At 46.8% G+C, this 18215-nt stretch overlaps 1 protein-coding gene and 1 long non-coding RNA gene across 7 annotated transcripts in view; one reads left to right on the top strand and one right to left on the bottom strand.

Annotated features, from left to right (window-relative positions):
- The window catches only part of LOC111541192, an 18068-nt gene extending 14792 nt beyond the window's left edge, over window positions 1-3276 (bottom strand). Inside the window, exon 1 of the long non-coding RNA XR_002731212.1 lies at window positions 3168-3276. This is a non-coding gene — a long non-coding RNA (uncharacterized LOC111541192). The remainder of the gene's footprint in view (window positions 1-3167) is intronic.
- A 2115-nt stretch (window positions 3277-5391) lies between these two features.
- Window positions 5392-18215, top strand: part of CHD9 (chromodomain helicase DNA binding protein 9) — a 276890-nt gene continuing 264066 nt past the window's right edge. For all 6 annotated transcript variants that reach the window (XR_002731229.1, XM_023209924.1, XM_023209920.1 and 3 more), the window contains exon 1: window positions 5392-5488. The gene's annotated coding sequence lies outside the window, so the exon portion shown is untranslated. The remainder of the gene's footprint in view (window positions 5489-18215) is intronic.

Below are 18215 nucleotides of genomic sequence, written 5' to 3' on the forward strand. Positions count from 1 at the left end.
AAAAAAAAAAAAAAAAAAAAAAAAAACAACAACAAAAAAGAAATCAGGTCTCATTCTGTTGCCAGGATGGAGTGCAGTGCAGTGATCAGGCATGGCTCACTGCAGCCTCGACCTTCTGGGGTCAAGCCATCCTCCTGCCTCAGCCTCCTCAGTGGCTAGAACTACAGGCATGCGCCACCACACCCAGCTATTGTGTGTGTGTGTGTGTGTGTGTGTGTAGACAGGGGTCTCACTTTGTTTCCTAGGCTGGTCTTGAACTCCTAGCATCAAGTGATCCTCCTGCCTCGGTCTCCCAAAGTGTTGGGATTACAGACATGAACCACCATACCTGGAGCATCTTACTCCTGATTAAGGGGCATAGAATCTGCTGGATGAGGCCACATTCTTACAGCAAATTATACTATTTAGCAGCATCAATAAGTCCTTTAATATGGAGGGTGTCACACTGGAAATAGGGGACAGGGGAGGGCTTCCTAGAGCAGGCCACATTTGAGCTGGACCTAGAAGGATGCACAGAATATCAGCTAGTAAAAGAGGGAAGGACACAAAATGAGCAAATATAAAATCCCTTCCTAAGAGTACAATTTAATTCTCTGGTCATTGATGGGAAGGCAGGTAGTGGTCATGGTTAAAAGCAGTTTCAGCATGAGAGGAACTTGGGTTTGAATACCACCTCTCCAGTGTATATGCTGTATGGCCTTCAGCAAGTTGCTTAACATTTTTTACTGTTTCTTTATCTGTAAGATGTAATTAATAATAACTGCTTCCTCGGGCCAGGCATGGTGGCTCACGTCTGTAATCCCAGCACTTTCGGAGGCCGAGGTGGGCGGATCACTTGAGGTCAGGAGTTCGAGACCAGCCTGGCCAACATGGTGAAACCCTGTCTCTACTAAAAATACAAAAATTAGCCAGGCGTGGTGGCAGGCATCTGTAGTCCCAGCTACTCGGGAGGCTGAGGCAGGAGAATCGCTTGAACTGGGAGGCGGAGGTTGCAGTGAGCTGATATTGCTCCACCCTACTCCAGCCTGGGCAACAGAGTGAGACTCTGTCTCAACATAATAATAATAACTGCTTCCTGGGCTGTGCATGGTGGCTCACACTTGGAATCCCAGCACTTTGGGAGGCCAAGGTAGGTGGATGGCTTGAGCTCAGAAGTTTGAGACCAGCCCGAGCAACATGGTGAGATCCTGTCTTTACCAAAAATATAAAAATTAGCCAGGCATGATGGCACACACCTGTGGTCCCAGCTACTTGGGAGGCTGAGGTGGGAGAATCACTTGAGCCTGGGAGGTGGAGGTTGCAGCGAGCCAAGATCACACCATTGCATTCCAACCTGAGTGACAGAATGAGACCCCATCTCAAAATAAAATAAAATAAAATAAATACAATTAAAATACTTGCTTCCTGGAATTTTTGGAAAGAGTCAATGAGACAGAATCAGTTCATCTGCTATTATACTTCCTAACACCTGGGAGGGTTTGCAGGTACAATCCAGAACCAGAAAGTGACCTGTCTTACTCCCATCAATCATAGACACACTGTGACCTCAAGAGTTAAGTTGCCAGTCAGTCCGCAAGCCAGCCTCACAAGACCAAGTGTCCTTCTGGGACGGGTAGCCAGTTCCTTCCCCCTTAGTCTCTTTGGTATTTCTGCCTCTTTCCTTCTCTACACCTCCTGCTGGGGTCCCGACACCATCTTGCCCATGACTCCAGTGCCACCATTTCTAGCTCCATCCACTTGAGACCACAGAGGATCCTCACCCTCTTTAATGGAGACTCACTTTAGAAGAGAAATATGCCCTTTCTTACTAAAAAGTAGGTCACATCTCATAACATCATTTTATGAATTTATTTTAAAAAACAAAAATAAACAAAATTCTCCCTTTGAAGAAAAGTGTGAACAGAACAAGAAAGCAAAAGGGATAAAAATGAGTACCTTGCCTATCCTGTTCCTTGTATAAAACACGCGTCCAGCATGTAGTAGGTGCTTAGTAAACAGTAGTGAGGTGTTCAGGGCATGTGCTTTGGAATAAGATAATCCAGATTCACATTCTGGGTACATCACTTGCTAACTCCTCTACCTAAGGGCAATTAAACATTACAGGTCTCAGTTTCTTCGCTGAGAAAATGGGGAGAGTAACAGTGCTTACTTTGTAGGATTGCTGTTGAGGATTAAATTGTGAATCTAAAATCCTTAGTGCGTGAGCCAGGTATGGCAGCTTGTGTCTATAATCCCAGCTACTTAGGAGGTTGGAGTGGGAGAAATGCTTGAGGCCAGGAGTTCTAGACCAGCCTGAGCAACATTAAAAAAATAATAAACTGGCCGGGCGCGGTGGCTCAAGCCTGTAATCCCAGCACTTTGGGAGGCCGAGACGGGTGGATCACGAGGTCAGGAGATCGAGATCATCCTGGCTAACACGGTGAAACCCCGTCTCTACTAAAAAATACAAAAAACTAGCCAGGCGAGGTGGCGGGCGCCTGTAGTCCCAGCTACTCGGGAGGCTGAGGCAGGAGAATGGCGTGAACCCAGGAGGCGGAGCTTGCAGTGAGCTGAGATCCAGCCACTGCACTCCAGCCTGGGCGACAGAGCGAGACTCCGTCTCAAAAAATAAAAAATAAAAAAAAAATAATAAACCCCATCTCTTGAAAAAAAAAATACAAATTTAAAAATTAGCCAGGCATGGTGACACATGCCTGTAGTCCCAGCTACTTGGGAGTCTGAGGTGGGAGGATCCCTTGAGCTCAAGAGTTTGTGGCTGCAGTGAACAATGATCACCTGGATTACAGAACAAGATCCCATCTCTTAAAGAAAACTCTTAGTGTCTAACACGTTATGAATATTTTATTATTATTTACATACTTCATCCTACCAAAACCCCTGTTTTCTATGGAGAAAGCAGACCTGTTAATAACTCTGCAGTTTCCAAAAACACTGATTAGCAGAATGAGAAAAATGCCATGAGAATCAGAAGAGAAAGTCACTAGGAAGACTAATCTCATCAGGTGATGCCAGAATCCGGAGGTTGTAATCTAGGACTTTGCCCAGGCATGCTTTGGGGCACAGTGATGGGGAGAGAGCTGTTGCAAAGATGGGGCAAGAGTGGTCAGGACATGACTCAGACACTTTAAAGTGAAAGAATGGGAAATTGTCTGCCAGCTGGTACTTACCTTGGGCTGTCAGCGCTCCTCTGATTCACCTTCACCAGGGCACCAGCCTGCAGTGGAGTAGCTGGGGCTGGTTCCTATTACTGACACCCACCACCCCTTGCCCTTCCAGGTATTGCCCACAGACAACACCTCCTCCTTCTGCTCCTCCTCCTCTTCTTCCCCTGCTCCTGCTTCTCCTCTTTTTCCTGCTGCACCTTCTCCTCCTCCTCCTGCTCTCCTGCTCCTCCTCCTCCTGCTCCTCCTCCTTCACCTGCTCCTCCTCCTTCACCTGCTCCTCCTCCTTCTCCTGCTCCTCCTCCTCCTGCACCTGCTCCTCCTCCTCCTCCTCCTCATCCTTCTCCTGCTCTTCTTCCTTCTCCTGCTTCTCCTCCTCCACTGGGTCTCCTCCTCCTGCACTTGCTCCTCCTCCTGCTCCTCCTCCTCCTGCTCCTCCTCATCCTTTTCCTGCTCTTCTTCCTCCTCCTCCTGCTTCTCCTCCTCCTCCTAGCTCCTCTTCCTCCTGCTTCTGGTCCTCCTCCTTTCTCCTGCTCTTCCTCCTCCAGCTCCTCCTCCTCCTCTGCCCTTGATATTCACTTTGACCAGATTACACCAGGACAGAGAGTCCAAAGGTTAAACAGGCGCGCGCGCGCGCGCGCGCACACACACACACACACACACACACACACACACACACACGGCTAGAACAATGACAGAGCATCCTGGGGGAGCAGAGTGGGGGCCGGGGGGAGTAGGAGAAGAGGATTGCAGGAGTCACTTTCACAAATCGCCTCAAATTTCCACTGAAGGCATTATTTCCAAATGTTGCCACACAGAGAAACTGCCATGATTAACAGAAAACGTGAAGACGTTCCCATAGAACTCTGCAACGCTTGTATCCATCACCAGGCCTGTCTGCCCTTGGCGCCCTAAACATAGATTTATTTATTTACTTTTTTTGAGGCAGGGTCTCACTCTGTCACCCAGGCTGGAGTGCAGTGGTGCGATCTCGGTTCACTGCAACCTCCTTCCGGGTTCAAGGGATTCTCCCACACCAGCCTCGGAGTAATTGGGATTACAGGCGCCTGCCACCACGCCTGGCTAAATTTTGTATTTTTTGTAGAGACGGGGTTTTGCCATGTTGGCTAGGCTGGTCTCAAACTCCTGACCTCAAGTGATCCTCTTGCCTCAGCCTTCCAAAGTGCTAGGATTACAGTGCCTGGCCCTAAATATAGATATTTTTAATAAATCCTGTACTTACCACAACGAGCTCAGTAGCTTTGCATTAGATCATTGTGTGTGTTAAAAGTATTCGTGTGTTACATTAAATGTGAATTCAACAAGGGCAGAGAGTTTTGTGTTTTGTTCTTCATTGTATCCCTTGATTGTGGAAAAGTGGCATATAGTAGGTGCTCAGGTTAATCGTTGTTAAATGAAGAAATAAATGAAATATAAACATATTAAATGGTCTACGATATTTGTAAGCGTTTTGGCATGTCTTCATTTAAAGAATACCAGGCAGCTGGGAGCCATAGTTTACACCGGTAATCCCAGTGCTTTGGGAGGCTGCAGGCGAGAGGATCGCTTGAGGCCAAGAGTTCAAGAGCAGCCAGGGCAACATAGAGAGACCTCGTCCCTACAAAACAAACAAACAAACAAACAAAAACAATTTCCTTAAGCCGCCCCTTCCCCTTCCACTGCTCAGGGAAGGCCTTCCAGCAGAGCAGAGCACGAAGTCGCTGGCACACACCCATCCTCCACCAGCCCTGGCCTCTGTAAAGCAAGTCAGCAGAGCAGGCTGTTTCTCTCATTCAGGGACGGTTTAGGGGGTGGCAGGAAGAAAGGGCTGCTGATAGGCGAAGGGCCTCCCCGGGTTTGAGAGAACCCCAGCCTCGGATAGTCCCAGCACATTTAAACGAGAAGCGGTGCCAAAGTGGGGTGCACTGAAAGCTGCTGGATGAAGGGAAAGATCCCTGAGCCCAGCAAGGAAAACCGGAGGATGGATACCAGGCCGAGGGATAGGGCCTGGCCGTCCCTCCGTGCCCCAAGAGAAAGTTCACCAAGTTCAGATCCCAGTGCCCTGCAGCGGGTGAAGGTGGTCCGGCCCCAGGCCGAATCTGGCCACTGGGCTGGCGGCGCGTTGGAAAACCGCCCACGTGGGAAGCCTTGGCTGCATTTCCGCCCTGGACTGTGCTCCCGCCTGCCAGCGCGGTCTCTGCGCAGCCGCCCGGCGCCCACTAGGTGGCGCCTGCGCTCTAGTGGGCGCTTCATAGGCGCAGCGACCGCGACAGCTCGAACCTGAGTCCCAGGATTCCGGGGACTGGAGGGCAGCGCCGGCAGCCAAGGTAAGATTCCTGAGCTCCGGGCGTCTCCCTGGAGCCTCTGAGGTTGGGGTGGACAGCGGGGCGGCCGCTGGGCACAGTTTGCGGTCTGCAGAGATAACCGGAGGAGTCGGGGCGGCAGCACGTGTTGTAGCTGGGGGGGACCCAGAGACCCGCAGTCTCGGAGCTGGGCCTAAAGCAAGGCAGAGCACCAGGTCGCTGGCACGCTCGCGTCCTCCCCAGCCCTCGCCTCCGAGAGCATGCCCGAATCCCCAAGCCGCGCGTCCTCGAAGCGGAAAGCAGCCACTGTCGCCTAGCGCCACTCCAGGGTGGCAGCGGAGTGCTGATAAGGTCCAGAGCACCACTTCTTAAACTTGTCTGCACGTTGGCGTTGCTTGGGGAGCATTAAAAAAATACCGATGCCCTAGTTCCACCCCCCAGAGGCTCAGATGTGATTGGTCTGGGTGGGGGACTGGACATCTGGGTTTTAAAATGTTTGCAAGAGATTCCAGCCGGCAGCCAAATTTGAGGACCCTTGATCTAGGGAGTTGGAGAAAAACGGAGGATATTTGTTTGTTCTAACCCAGAATGCTGGTGATTCCCTCCTCCTCTTCCTCCAGTTCGCCCTCCTCCTCCTTTCTCATGTGCCTTTTAAGCAGGAAATGCCTCTGCCTTTGTACTGTCAAACCCAAGATAACATATTTACCATCCCCCACCCCCCACAGTAGGGCTGGTTCTGAAGGGGTTGAACTCAAAAATGGGCAGGGAACAAAAAGACACCGGTGTGGAGTGTGAGAGAAGACTCCTGGGGTTTACGGGTAGGAAGGGGGTTCCTCCCCACCCTGATCCCAGAGAAGATCAGGAGACTGGCTGGAGCTGTCTTCCTCATTTTGGCAAACCTAGCTGATCAGGCAGTGAGAGGCCTTATAACAAGCAAGGGCCCTTTTATAACTACTAAAAATGAGCCCTTACGTTTGTTTGTTTGTTTTATACAGATGGGGCCTCACTACATTGCCCAGGATGGTCTCAAACTCCTAGGCTCAAGCCATCCTCCAGCCTCAGCCTCCCAAAGTGCTGCGATTACAGGCATGGGTCACTGCACCCCGCTGACCCCTTATATTTATATAACGGCAGTGTTACTAGCATGGGCAGAGAATCCCCAGAGGCAGCCCTTCTTTCTGTGTGACCTTGGAAACTCACTGAACCATCCTCAGCTTCAGTGTTTGTATCTGCAAAATGGGTGTGATAACTCTTACAGTTGCCGTGGGAATTATTCACAATAAAAGCTACTGTTTACTAAGGGTTTACCCTGTGCTAGAGGCTTTCTGTGCAGGGCCACGTTGACTCCTGACCATAACTTCCAAGGTAGTACTATGAATACTGCATTTGATAGCCAAGGAAACTGAGGCTCAGAGAGGCCAGTGATCTTGCTCAAGGTTATATAATTAATTAATAAGAAGCATGTCCCATATTTGAACCCAGGCAGTCTGCTCTTGAGTGCAGGTGCAAAAGAACAATACTCTGCTGTTTCCCTTGTTGACCAGGACAGCGCGCACGGGGCAGGTGCGTGGTGTGTCTTCACAAACACTAGCTATCACTGCTGTGAGCTGTGCACTTCCACTGAATTGACTCATTCGTTCATTCGAAATACATTTATTATTGAGAGCCTACTGTGGGTCAGGCAGTTTTCCAGATGCTAGAGATAAAATGTTAGTAAGACAGAATTCAGCCAGCCCCGAATGAGAGAAATGGTAAGAAAGTACATTATTCACAAGTTCTGAATTTGCAAATTCGTCCCTGTAATCCCAGCACTTTGAGAGGCTGAGGCAGGAGGATCGCTTGAGGCTAGGAGTTTCAGATCAGCCTGGGCAACATAGCAAGGCTCTGTTTGCTTAAAAATTATATACATTGAATAATGTTTTAAAAAAATTTGTTTGTGGCCAGGCATGGTTACTTATGCATATAATCCCAGTACTTTGGGAAGCTGAGGCAGAAAGATTACTTGAAGCTAGGAGTTCCAGATCAGCCTGGGTAACACAGTAAGACCCCATCTCTTTATTTTTAAAATTATATAATTAAAGAATTTTTTTTAAAAAAATGTGTTTGTGGCCGGGTGTGGTGGCTCACACCTGTAATCCCAGCACTCTGGGAGACTGAGGTTTGAGCTTAGGACAGCCTGGACAGCATAGCGAGACCTAGGCTCATTTAAAAATAAATAAATAAATAAAAATAAGAGGAGAAAAGGCCAGGTGCAATAATCCCAGCACTTTGGGAGGCCGAGGTGGCTGGAACACCTGAGGTCAGGAGTTCGAGACCAGCCTGGCCAACATGGCAAAACCCAATCTCTACCAAAAATACAAAAAATTAGCTGGACGTGGTGGCGGGAGCCTGTAATCCCAGCTGCTTGGGAGGCTGAGGCAGGAGAATTGCTTGAACCTGGGAGGTGGAAGTTGCAGTGAGCTGAGATCACGCCATTGTACTCCAACCTGGGCAACAAGAGCGAAACTCCATCTCAAAAAAATAAAAATAAAAAAAGAAAGAAAAAAAGTGTTTGTGTAACTTCCAAATCAATATCCACGACACTTTCACAGTCATATATGGATGTGCGTAGAATAGTGAAAAAGTTGAGTCACCCAACTTGCACATTCCCAGCCAAGGGCAAACAGGAAGACACGCTGCTTTCTTGTTTCAGCTCTTGTGCTATAAACAAGTGTTTTCCCTTTTGTGGTGTACTTAGTGCCACATTTTTTGCATGTTTGTGCGTTTTTGTATGTGATGTCGCTGTTTGAAATGGCCCCAAGTGTACTGTTGACGTGCTGTCTAGTGTTCCTAAGCATAAGAAAGCTGTGATGCGCCTTACAGAGAAAGCATGTCTGTTGGGTAAGCTTCGTTCAGACATGAGTTATAGTGCACTTGGCTGAGTTCAATGTTAATGAATAATATGTATATATATCAACTATATATATCAAATAAGGCATCTTTTGTATTTGTTTTTGTTTTTTTGAGACGGAGTCTCACGCTGTCTCCCAGGCTGGAGTGCCATGGCACGATCTCAGTTCACTGCAGTCTCTGCCTCTGTTCAAACAATTCTCCTGCCTCAGCCTCCCATGTAGCTGGTAGTACAGGCACATGCCACCACACCCAGCTAATTTTTGTATTTTTAGTAGAGATGGGGTTTCACCATGTTGGCCAGGCTGGTCTCGAACTCCTGACCTCAGGTGATCCACCCACTTTGGCCTCCAAAGTGCTAGGATTACAGGCTCGAGCCACAGTGCCCGGCCTATAAGGTGTCTTTAAACAGAAACACACATAAACCAAGGTTATGTGTTGATCTGCCAGGCAGAAGAAGGTGGGGTGAGGAAAAGATGTTTCTGGCAGAAAGGTCGGCATGTACAGAGACAGCCAAGAGCTTGGCAAGGCCGGGGGACTCAAGGAAAGCCAGTGGGCAGGGAGTGTGGTGGTCAAAGGGAGTAGAGAGGCTGGGGCCAGGCGGCTCCGTGTCTTGTGGGCAGCTCTCATTTCATCCGATTAGCATGGTAATCCTGGCAGGTTGGACAGGATCATTTCCGCCTTTGAGAGATGATGAAATTGACATTCCATGCTATTAAATGACTTGCCCAAAGTTGCACTGCTGGTAAGCAGCAACACCCCCTACCCCCCAACTTAATCTAATGTTGACCAGACATTTGTTTTTTTTTTGTTGTTGGTGGTGGGTTTTGGTTTCTTTTGTTGTTGTTTTTAAGAGACAGGGTCTTGCTCTGTCACCCATGCCTCCTGCAGTGGTATGATCATAGCTACTGCAGCCTCAACATCCTGAGCTCAAGGGATCCTCCCACCCAGCCAAGTAGCTGGGACTACAAGTGCACACCATCATGCCCAGCTAATTTTTTAAACAGGGTCTTGCTGTGTTGCCTAGGCTGGTTTCCAACTCCTAGACTCAAGTGTTTCTCCTGCCTTGTCCTCTCAAAGCACTGGGATTACCTGGCCAACATTTGGGTATTGATCAGAAATCTCAGGACGTGGGCTGGAGGTTTGGTTTGTTTTGGGGAGAAATCAGTAACTAAGTGGTGGTGAAAGTGATCAAGCGTGGATGAAACCACATGGGATAGTGGCAGGGTGTGGAGAAGAAAATTTCTCATGTGCTTTAAAAAAGAAAAATTTTCCTGGTGACTGGGCACAGTGGCATATGCCTGTAATCCCAGCACTTTGGGAAGCAGATGTGGGAGGAATACCAAGAATTCAAGACCGGCCTGGGCACCATAGTGAGACCTCCACCTCTATCTTTAACAACAAGAAAAATGGAAAAATGGAAAAAAAATTAATCAAAAAAGATTTCTGATATAAAGACATGAATGCCTCTGTGAAAGTCTTAGGTACTGGCAGAGGGTGAGAGTAATGACCATGGTCATAAAGATGTGGCAAAAGGAAATGTGAAGTTCTGATTCAAACTGCCCCCAGATACTAGGTCTGGGGATTGGCCTCCCGACTCATGGGGCATCTGCCTCTTGTCTCTGCAGGATAATGACCTTGAACAGGCATCAGCAAACTTTTTCTGTAAAGGTCCAGAGAGTAAATATTTTGAGCTTTATGGACCATAGGGTTTCAGTTGCAGCTGCAGTAAATTCTCACTTAATGTCATCGATAGGTTCTTAGAAACTGCAACTTTAAGCAGAATGACGTACAGTAAGTCCTCGAGTAACGTCGTTTCTTGTAATGTTGGTGAGAAACTGTGACTGTAGCGTAAAAGCAGTAGATGGTATGTAAACAAATGAGTATGTCTGGGTTCCAATAAAGCTTTATGGACACTGAAGTTTTAAATTTCACATAATTTTTCTGTGTCACAAAATATTATTCTTTAAACATTTTTTTCAACCATTTAAAAATGTGAAAGCTGGCCAGGCATGGTGGCTCATATCTGTAATCCCAGGACTTTGGAAGACCGAGGAGAGAGGATTTCTTGGGGCCAGGAGTTCAAGACCAGCCTGGGCAACATATCAAGACCCCCATCTCTACAAACAAACAAATAATATATAAATAAATAATGTAAAAACCATTCTTAGCTCACAGGCTATACAAAAACAGGCAGTAGGCTGGATGTGGCCCATGGGCTGTAGTTTGTTGACTCTTGATCCAGAATAATGAGACCTGAGGATCAGGAGGATACTAAGTAGGTTGGGTGCAGTGGCTCATGCCTGTAGTTCCAGCACTTTGTGAGGCTGAGGCAGGAGGACTGTTTGAGGCCAGGAGTTCAAGGCCAGGCTGGGCAACATAGTGAGACCTCATTTCTATTAAAAAAAACATTTTTTTTTTTTTGAGACGGAGTCTTGCTCTGTTGCCCGGGCTGGAGTGCAGTGGCCGGATCTCAGCTCACTGCAAGCTCCGCCTCCCAGGTCCACGCCATTCTCCTGCCTCAGCCTCCGGAGTAGCTGGGACTACAGGCGCCCGCCACCTCGCCCGGCTAGTTTTTTTGTATTTTTAGTAGAGACGGGATTTCACCGTGTTAGCCAGGATGGTCTCGATCTCCTGACCTCGTGATCCGCCCGTCTCGGCTCCCAAAGTGCTGGGATTACAGGCTTGAGCCACCGCGCCCGGCCTAAAAAATTTTTTAAATTAGCTGAGGCCTGGATTGGTGGCTCATACCTGTAATTCTAGAACTTTGGGAGGCTGAAGTGGGAGGATTACTTGAGTCTAGAAGTTCCAGAGCAGCCTGACCTGTAAGGCCCCCATATCTACAGTAAGACCCCCATATCTACAAAAAAATGAAAACTTAGCCAGGTGTGGTGGTGTACCTATAGTCCCAGCTACTCGGGAGGCTGAGGTGAGAGAATCAATTGAGCCGAGGAGTTTGAGGTTGCAATGAGCCATGATCATGCCACTGCGCTCCAGCCTGGGCAACTGAGGGGGACCCTATTTCAAAAAACAAACAAAAATTAGCTGGGCATGGTGGCATGCACCTGCAGTACCAGCTACTGGGGAGGCTGACAGGGGAGGATCACTTCAGACCAGGAGTTTGAGCCTGTAGTGAGCCATGATTGCACCACCGCACTCCAGCCTAGGTGACAGGGCAAGATGTTGTCTCTTTTTTGTTTTGTTTTGTTTTGTTTTTTTGAGACGGAGTTTCTCTCTTTTGCCGAGGCTGGAGTGAAATGGCATGATCTTAGCTCACTGCAACCTTCGCCTCCTCGGTACAAGCGATTCTCCTGTCTCAGCTTCCCTAGTAGCTGGGATTATAGGCACCTGCTGCCATGCCTGGCTAATTTTTGTATATTTAATAGAGACGGGGTTTCTCCGTGTTGGCCAGGCTGGTCTCAAACTCAGGTGATCCACCTGCCTCGGCCTCCCAAAGTGCTAGGACTATAAGCATGAGCCACCATGCCTGGCCAAGATGCTGTCTCTTTAAAACAAACAAACAGACACACAAAACAAAAAAAGACGCACAAAAAGAATACTAAGTGTAAATCTAGTTTGAGTCCTTACGTGACCTGTGGATCTCCATTGAACATTCTCAGCCATTTCTTGAGTCCTCAGTAAAATGGAACTTCACATCTCCCTGGGCAACTCATTCCACTGACAGAAGTTTAAAGCTATGTCATAGTTGTAGTTTTCCCCAAAGCAGATCATGAGAAAAGGATTCGGGTGCCAGAAACTTATTTGGGAAATGATCCCAGGAAGCCCAGTGAGAGTGAAATTAACTGAGAAAGGGAGAAAAGCCAGTAAAAAAGGTGTTGATGAGTGAGTGTCCACTGGGCAATTGGGTCTTCATCCCTCAGGGACTTAGAGAGACTATAGAAAATATTTCAGAAGTGTCCCACGAAAAGGCAGGGAGACTGGGGTATATCCTCGACTCCCATCCCTCATTATTGACGGTTGTCTCACTAACTTTCTGCTGTGCACACCCTGAGGCCAGAAAATGACTTAAAGCAGAAGTGAGAGGTAGCCCAGGGCATATGGAAATGTCTGCAGGTAACCTCGGGTGAGCTGAGTAGTACGGGTGGGGCACCCACAGTGCCAACAGAAACCCACAAAGTGTTTCTGACTTTGCTTTCTAAGATGTGCAACTCATACGACAAGGGGTCTTGTGAGATGACTTTGGTGTGGCACAGAGAGAGACAGGGTACCCAAGAGCACAAAGTCTCAGAATAGGAAAGGGATTTTTCCCTTTTGAGCTGTCTCTTTGATCCTGCTCTGCCTGCCTCTCACCCCTGGGGGCTGCCCTGTCTCCCCGGAGCAGGTGCTCCACCCACGCTGGCCTTTCACTTCCTCCAACTTGTGGGACTGGGACTCTTTCTTCTGACTGCAGTCAACAGAAGTCTGGGCAAAGTACTAGAATGCTACTGTAACACTTGCTTGTCTCCCCTTTCTTTGGAAAGATAGCAGTCCTCCAGTTCAGGGCATTTATGAGGCAGCAGTAAGTGTGACCATTTAATAACATTGTTAAAACTATAACAATATAATAACATTGTTTGCTTTTATGTTTATCTTTACAGTTTCCACCTGTACATGGCTTTTCATGTATGGTAGTAATATAAGGTTTCCCTTAAAATACATGTATATAAATCATGTGTCCATTTAAAGAAAAATATTAAATAAGAGTATCGATGGTATGAGGATAGAATAAAATATAATAGGCCAGGTGCAGTGGCTCATGCCTGTAATCCTAGTACTTTAGGAAGTAGAGGCAGGAAGATCACTTGAAGCCAGGAGTTAGACACTAGCCTGGGCAACATAGTGAGACCTCATCTCTACAAAACATTTAAGAAATTACCTGGGTGTAGTGATGTGTGCCTGTAATCCAGCTGTTTAGGAGGCTGAGATGGGAGGATGGTTTAAGCCCAGGAGTTCGAGGTTACAGTGAGCTATGATTGTGCCACTGCACTCCAGCCTGGGAAACAAAGCAAGACCCCAATTATTAAAACAAAAAAAATTCATAGGGCCAGGCGCGATGGCTCACGCATGTAATCCCAGCACTTTGGGAGGCCGAGGAGGGTGGATCACCTGAGGTTGGGAGATTGAAACCAGCCTGACCAATATGGAGAAACCCCATCTCTACTAAAAATACAAAATTAGTCGGGCACATGCCTGTTATCCCAGCTGCTCGGGAGGCTGAGGGGAGAATCGCTTGGACCCAGGCGGCAGAGGTTGCGGTGAGCCAAGATCATGCCATTGCAGTCTAGCCTGGGCAACAAGAGTGAAACTCTGTCTCAAAAAAAAATTAATTAAAAAAAAATATATATATATATATAATACCCACCACTTATTGAATACTTACTAAGTGCTGGATGCTCTTCTAAGCACTTTCCATGCGTCATTCAAATCATTTAATTAATCCTCACCAACATGGGTTAAGTACTATTTGAGGTAGGGACTCTTTGCCCCATTTTACTACTGAGCAAACAAGCATAGGGAAGTTAAATAACTTGCCCAAAGTTATATAGCTAGGAAATGATGAGCTGGAAAATAAAGCCAGGTGGTCCTACTCCAGATTTGTGCTCTAAATTGCAGAATTATGCTGCTTCTGATAAATTTGACATACATGCACACACACACACACTAAAAAAATGTGAAGCTGATATTTGAATAACTGAAGTTAGGGGAAAACTGCCCTAAAAGGTTCCCCTTTTTTATCTGTCTCCCTGTATCTACTGCCCTTTGGTTGCCATACTTTTTCTTTTTTTCTCTTTCTTTCTTTCTTTTTTTTTTTTTGTAAGAAAGACAGGGTCTCACTCTGTTGCCTAGGCTGAAGTCCAGTGCTTTGATCTTAGCTCATTGCAGCTTAAACTCCTAGGCTCTGGCCATCCTCCCACCTCAGCCTCCAGAGTATCTAGGGGCATAGACATGAGCCACCATGCCCAGCTAAATTTTCTTTTGGTAGAGACAGTTCTGGCTATGTTGCCCAGGCTGGTCTCAAACTCCTGGCCTCAAATGATCCTCCTGTCTCAACCTCCCAAAGTTCTGGAATTACAGGCATGAGCCACCACATGTGGCCTGGTTGGCATATTTTCTTTAGAGCCTCAGAAGATCAATCTGTTCCCTTTCCATCACCACAGTTCTTCAGATGTTTGGTGACAGAGAACTGGTTGGCCTTCCCAGATCTTCTGTGCTCTAGATTAAACATCGCCAGTTCCTTCTACTCGTTTCTGTTGCATGTTCTTAGCATGTTCCCCCCGAGCACAGGACCTCTTCCTTGTTCTTGTTTCTTCAACATAACCTATAAAGTTGTTTTGTTGTCTTAGTTCTTTTTCTGCAGGTCTCCCACAGCTCATTCTGGGGGCTCAGGGTAGGGAGATTGTGATTGGGGTGACTTACATGGCAAAGGGCAGCTTGAGAGTGACCTCAAAAAGTGGGGGGGGGGGGGCAGCTGTCAATCAGGGAAAACTCCCCTAGGGCCAGCAGTACAGTGGGCTGGAGGCTAGTGATCCCGGTTCTCTGCAGGCCAGAGATGAAGATTCTTCAGTGCACTTGGAGCTAACCAGGCTGAAAGGGGCGGACTAACCAAATTCACCGGAACCCGGTGAGGAAGCCGGGCTGCACACGTATTAAATCACAAGGGAGGCTGGGCACAGTGGCTCATGTCTGTAATCCCAGCACTGTGGGAGGCTGAGGTGGGTGCATCACCTGAGGTCAGGAGTTCGACACCAGCCTGGCCAACATGGTGAAACCCCGTCTCTACTAAAAATACAAAAATTAGCCAGGCATGTGGCTATTACAGGCACATGCCTGTAATCACAGCTACTTCAGAGACTGAGGCAGGAGAATCACTTGAACACAGTAGGTGGACGTTGCAGTGAGCTGAGATCGCACCATTGCACTCCAGCCTGGGCGACAGAGCGAGACTCTGTCTCAAAAAAAAAAAGAAAGAAAGAAAGAAAGAAGCAAGGAAGGAAAGAGAGAAAAGAGAGAAATCACAAGGGGAGAAGCAACTACAATGCAGTCTGAAACCTCATGTCAACTTGTCAGCACACTCTTTCTCTTGTGGGAATGTCAGAATCTAGTTAGAAGGTTGGTTTTCGTGGAATCAAAGCAAAGTGAGCAAAATGAAGGATTTTAATCACCAGGAGAGCCTAAGATATTTGTACTCTGAGGGATACAAGAGTCTAGAGTGGCAGCACTACTAGTATAATTCCCCCTTTCTGTGCTTGTGATAGAAATGTCTGATCGATCACTGCATCTTTTCCTTCCTACTGCTCCCTGAACCAGCCCTAAGATTCTTAGCAAGAGAGTATTCTGGCCCTGTGCGGTGGCTCATGCCTGTAATCCCAGCACTTTGGGAGACCAAGGCAGAAGGATTGTTTGAGCCCAGGAGTTCAAACCCAGTTAGGACAATATAGTGAGACTACATCTGTACAAAAATTTTAAAAATGAGCTGGATGTTGGGGCGAGTACCTGTAGTCCCAGTTACTTGGGAGGCTGGGTGGGAGGATGGCTTGAGCCTGGGAGATGGAAGCTGTAGTGAGCTCTGATCACACCACTGCACTCCAGCCTGGGAAACAAAGCCAGATCCTGTCTTACATTAAAAAAAAAAAAAAAAAAAAGGAAGAGAGTATTCCTGGAAGCTCTGGCCAGACCTCTGAGCTGCCTGTAATGCTCAAGGAGGTTTTCAGAGTTTCCACTACTCTGGACAACGTGGAAGACAATGACTCTCAAAGATTTGCTCTTTGGTTCTGCTTTTTCAGAGCTCCTCATACATCACCATGTCTCTCTACCTATGATTCCTTCAGCTTATGTTAATGCAGTTGGCTCGCTTTTTGTTTTGTTGAGTCTTGATTTAATTTCCAGGCTTTGCTCTTCCAGCTTTGTCCAGAGACACATCCTGTCCTGTCCTTAAGGACTTCTGCAAATCAGTAATCACAGATGTTGTGTGCAGTCCACTGATATCTACTCTCCTCACATTTTGGGGTGGCTTACTGCATACCCCCAAGTAAGAACTTCTTGCAATCAGGAGGCAATTTGCTGGGGTGTTGAGGTTTGTTCCATTATCAAACAAACTCAGATTCCTACCCAAGTTCCATCACTTACTGGTTGTGTGTGACCTTGGATGAGTTGCTTAACCTCCTGAGCCTAGTTTTCTCTGCTGAAATATAGAATCAGCAGCATCACAATTTTAGACTCTTACTACTGTTATCACTCAGTTATGGCTGGGGCCTGGGGTACAAAAGAAAGCAACAAGTCAGCAGAGGAAATTTAGGTACTAAACCCAAGTCATCAAGTTTGCTGCTTTTTAGCACTGGTTATGCTTAACTAAAGAGTTAGGATTCTTAGTATTTTGGAGCAAGCCAACCTTTTGCCAGCCTTAAAAAAATGTACCTTATGTACATGGCCTCTCTTTCTACCCATATAGAGAAATGGACTTACCTAAAAGAAAAATAAATGCATACAGAGAATCGGTGGCACCTGGAGCTGAGAGAGACCTTGAGCTCCTGGAGGAGAGGTGGCCCCTGCCCTGTCTCACAGGGGAGACCCAGCTCTTGCCCTAGGAAGGCTGCTAGTCTAATTAGAGAGACACCATATTTAACCTCAGGGAGTCTGGGAGGAAAGCCATACAGTTTTCTTCGTGTGAGCTGTAGGTTCTTCTCTGCAGGCACTGCTGTGTCTGCTCCTTCTCTTTGGTCAGTCAGCAGGCAGAGACAGAGAGGCTGTCATCATTCACAAGTCCATTACACCTGCGTCAATGCATATTATCAGGCCAGTTTCTGAGGATGTGACTCAGGAATCTGTTTCTGAAAGACTTTATGTATTTTTGGTAAAATTTGGATTTACAAAAAAAAAAAGTGAGACAATACTGCAGAGTTCCCACATATCCCACATCCAATTTCCCCTATTATTATTATTTTTTTAAATTTTGAGACAGGGTCTTTCTCTGTCACCCAGGCTGAAGTGCAGTGGTGCGATCTTGGCTCACTGCAACCTCTGTCTCCTGGGTTCAAACTATCCTCCCACGTCAGCCTCCCAAGTAATTGGGACTACAGGCGCATACCACTATGCCCAACTAATATTTTTATTTATGGTAGACATGGGGTCTTGCTGTGTTACCCAGGCTGGTCTTGAACTCCCAGGCTCATGCAGTCTGCCTGCCTCGCCTCCCCAAAGTGTTGGGATTACAGACATGAGCCACAGAGCCAATTTCTCCTATTATTAACGTCTTATATTGCTATGGTACATTTGTTACATTAACTGATATTGATACTTGATATGGTACATTTGTTATTAACTGATATTGATACATTATTATTAACTAAAAACATAATTTATTCAGATTCCCTTAGTGTTTATTTAATGTTCTTTTTCTGTCCCAGCATCCCATCTAGAATACCAAATTACATTTATATCTTTTTTTTAATACCAACAAAAATGGGCTTGAAACCACTATACATTTATTTGTTGTGTGTCCTTAGTCTCCCATTGGCTGTGACATTTTCTATGAATTTTCTTAGTTTTGGTGACCTGGAGAGTTTTGAGGAATACTGGTCAGATATATTGTAAAATACCCCACTACTGGAATTCATCTCATGTTTTTCTCATGATGAGGGTTGTGGGTTTTGAAGAGGAAGACCACAGAAGTAAAATGTCATTTTTATCACATCACATCACATCAAGCATCTGTACTATCAACATGACTTATTACCAGGTGGCTAAGGTAGCATTTGTCAGGTTTCTCCACTGTAAAGTTACTTATTTTCCTCTTTTTCATAGTGTTGTCTTGGAAGGGAGTCACTGAGCAGCCCACACTGGAGCCCAGGAGTTTGGGACTAGC

The sequence above is a fragment of the Piliocolobus tephrosceles genome, chromosome 17 (genome assembly GCF_002776525.5).
Source record: "Piliocolobus tephrosceles isolate RC106 chromosome 17, ASM277652v3, whole genome shotgun sequence".
In the NCBI taxonomy this organism is placed as follows: domain Eukaryota; kingdom Metazoa; phylum Chordata; class Mammalia; order Primates; family Cercopithecidae; genus Piliocolobus; species Piliocolobus tephrosceles.